Consider the following 3,910-nt stretch of genomic DNA (forward strand, 5'->3'; position numbering starts at 1 on the left):
AACATTATTTTTATTATTTGTTATTATATTATTTTTTTTATTTTATTTTATATTATTTTTATTATATTAAGTTATATATTTATTATCATAATTTGTGTAATATGTAATGATGATTGGAAAAAATAAAATAAAACTGTAAAATCTTTTTTTTTTTTTTTTTAGTTTGTAAATATAAAATATTTGAATATGAATATTACATTATACAGCCAGACAGCACCTAGGCTAGATTCAGGCCTGCCTCAGGATCAAGCATTACCTCCCGGCTCTCAGCATCTGGTTAGGTCCCTAAAACCATAGAGCTGGTTCTTGTTTGCAAAGCTGGTAATGCTCACTGCCACCCCTATTTATTTTCTGGGAGTGCCACGGGTGGAGGCAGGGGTTCGTGTGCATAAGAAAGCAGTAACTGTACTGCAACCTCATCGCCAATATGAAAATAGCCTTAGAACAGGGCTCCTGTGCACACATTTCCTGTTTCTCCATATTGAATCGAAGCAAAATTCCTATTATTTACAGAGCTCAATAGCTCAAGATGTTCACACACACGTGAATCAGTCATACCAAGGGTTCGTCTCATATTGGATGTTCAGTGCCACGTTACTGTAAGGCAGGACCAGCTAAAAAGGGAACTTCTTTTTCTTGGTTGTTTTTTTATCTTGAAGCCAATGTCTTTTAAAAAAAGAGACAAAAAAAACTTTGAGCTGTTGTGCCACAACTCCCGGGATAAACTGAGCTGTGTTGCCTGTTCATTGTGCACAAATTTTTAGATGCGTCCTTTGGTGGGGTTCCTCCTGCTTATTAGGAACCCCAATGGCTGGCATCACATTGTGAACAAGGCCTTAAAGTGATCGTCACCAAACTGAAAGCACACGCCTGCAAAGTAGAATGTGATCACTGACCTCTCCTGTCGTTTGAGTCATTAAAAGCTGATTAATCTTTGAAGTGTTTCTCAGGATTTGATGCCTTAGGAGTATTGAACCCCTGATGTATTGCTGCTGTCAGTGGTTCCTCCTGATGATCCAAACATCTGTACTGTGCCCTGTAATGCCAGAGGACCAGCAGGTGAAAGTGAAAGAAAACTTTTTTTCCTTACACTTTATTGGTAACCACTATGGGGAAGGTAAAAGAAAAAAGAACACAACGATGTTGACGAATACTGCGTTAAACAGTAACACATTAGCATGGCGGTTTACCATGACCTTGGGGCAGCTAATGTTTCCAATGGAATAGTTAACAATGGCAGCCTCCAGGTTTCTGTTAGCACAGCTCTTCCTTAAAGTGGAACTTTGTCCCACTTTGTCCCAAGTCCCACTTTGATATTTGGTGATCAGTCAGGTGTGTGTTGTAGAAAGAGACAGGTGATGTCCCCTCTGCAATAACTGTTCTTATCCCAGCTTACCCTGAGCATGCCAGGAATAAATGATCTCCCTGTGCGGGAATTACATCATCCTGGCCCAGCCATCAACATGGCCGAAGATTAGGATAGGGAAGAAGGGAGCAGATGGCAGCTCCTGTGACGGAAGGGGGACAGGTGAGTATCTGAGTTTTTTCCACTTCAAAGGTAATTTTACTTTTATCCCTAAAAATGAGCCTCCCCTTAAAAAATCTGCCCTCCAGCCTCCCCTTCATTAAATCTGCCCTCCAGCTTTCCCTTCTTTAAATGTGCCCTCCAGCTTTCCCTTCTTTAAATCTGCCCTCCAGCTTTCCTCTCATTAAGTCTGCCCTCCAGCTTTCCCTTCTTTAAATCTGCCCTCCAGCTTTCCTCTCATTAAATCTGCCCTCCAGCCTCCCCTTCATTAAATCTGCCCTCCATCTTCCCTTTTGTTAAATCTGCCCCCCACCCTCCTCTTCATTATATCTGCCCTCCAGCCTCCTCTTCATTATATCTACCCTTTGGTTCCTCTTTAATAAAAGAGCTTTCCCTTCTTTAAATCTGCCCTCCAGCTTTCCCTTTGTTAAATCTGCCCTCCAGGCTCCTCCTCATTATATATGCCCTTCAGCCTCCCCTTCAATAAATCTGCCCTCCAGCTTTCCCTATAATAAATGTGCCCTCCAACTTTCCCTAAATTAAATCTGCCCTCCAACTTTCCATTTTTTAAATCTGCCCTCTAGCTTTCGCTTCATTAAATCTGCCCTACAGCCTCCCCTTAATTAAATCTGCCTTACAGCCTTCCTTTTAAAAAATCTGTCCTCCATCTTCCCCTTCATTATATCTGCCCTCCAGGCTCCTCTTTATTATATCTGCCCTCTAGCCCCCCCCCCTTCAGTCTTGCACAGTTGTACCGACTCCTCCAGCCTTCTCTTCATTATATCTGCCCTTCAGTTCCTCTTCAATAAATCTGCCCTCCAGCCTCCCCTTTAATAAATCTGCCCTCCTGCTTTACCTTTGTTAAATCTGCCCTCCAGGCTCCTCTTTATTATATCTGCCCTCTAGCCCCCCCTTCAGTCTTGCACAGTTGTACCGACTCCTCTCCTCTCCTTGCTTATTTCCCTGCACACTGTGATCTTCTCACAGTAATGAGGTACAGCCACTGTCAGAGTCAGCGCATGTAGAAAGGAAGGGACTGAAAGAAGCTGCAGGAGATCAACAACACCAAGATGGAAAAATGATGAGGAAGGTCAACAAAACTTACAGCATGATCACCTTTGTAAAAAAAAAAAACTATACAGCACTACCTATCCTTATGTTACAGGCTGCAGGCTGCTGCTACTGCACATGCTCAAGATCAGACAATGCATCATCAGTGACGTCACAGAACCATAAACATCCCGGTGCACGATCTTACACATGTGCAGAGTAAGACCGATGCTCAGTTGTCTACATACGGTCTAAAGAACCAATAGAAAGACACCCCACACAATCCTGCGCATGTGCAGTGTAAGTTTAGGTGACATTATCAAGTACCTGGAAGAAAATGACAGAAATCAAAACAGCGCAGGCTTTTTTATTATTATTATTATTATTATTATTATTATTATTAAAAAACAGGATTTATATAGCACTAACATATTACACAGCGCTGTACATTTAACAAGGGCTGCAAATGAGAGACAGATACAGACAGTGACACAGGAGGAGGAGAGGACCCTGCCCCGAAGAGCTTACAATCTAAGTGATGGGGGAAGTAACATACAATAGGAGGGGGATATGGAATGGTGGGAAGTAGTGAGGATTTTAGGAGACAAAAGAAAACGGGTAGGCAAGTTTGAAAAAATGAGTTTGAGCGCTCTTTTAAATGAGCAGCAAGTAGGAGCAAGCCGAATAGGACGAGGAAGACCATTCCAGAGAGTTGGGGCAGCTCTAGAGAAGTCTTGTAGCCGTGCTTGTGATGAGGTTATGAGTGAGGAAGTCATTAGTAGGTCATTGGAGGAGCGGAGAGAGTGGCTGGGGGAGTATTTTTCTATCAGGGCAGAAAGGTAAGTGGGACAAGAACTGAGGAGGGATTTGAAGGCAAAGCACAGGAGATGAATTTGATTCTAAGGTGAAATAGAAGCCAATGAAGAGAACTACAAAGAGATGCAGCAGAAGAGGAGCAGTGGGAAGGATGGATGAGTCTGGCTGCAGATTTTTGCTGGGTGCAGTACATTAGTGGAAGGCTTTCAACAAAAAAAGTAGATTTTTTTATGCGAGTTCTGCTTTAAAAATCAGGAATGTCCTTGAAATACAAGAGAGGGGCGAGATGCAGAGAAGGGGTCTGTTCTGCATGAAGATGGGACACACAATAATGTGTCAAAGCTGCAGCTGTTGGTCTCAGGACACAGCCATGGATCCAGTTTCCAATTTTGCAATAACAAAGCTGCAGCATAAACAAAGCCACGTGTCAGAGGAGGGGAGGGCTCAGCACTTCCGGCAACAAAGGCTGCTCTATAAATAACCCAGCACAGCCTGAGAACACTAGACTGAAAACACTGA

The sequence above is a fragment of the Pyxicephalus adspersus genome, chromosome 5 (genome assembly GCF_032062135.1).
Source record: "Pyxicephalus adspersus chromosome 5, UCB_Pads_2.0, whole genome shotgun sequence".
Taxonomy (NCBI): domain Eukaryota; kingdom Metazoa; phylum Chordata; class Amphibia; order Anura; family Pyxicephalidae; genus Pyxicephalus; species Pyxicephalus adspersus.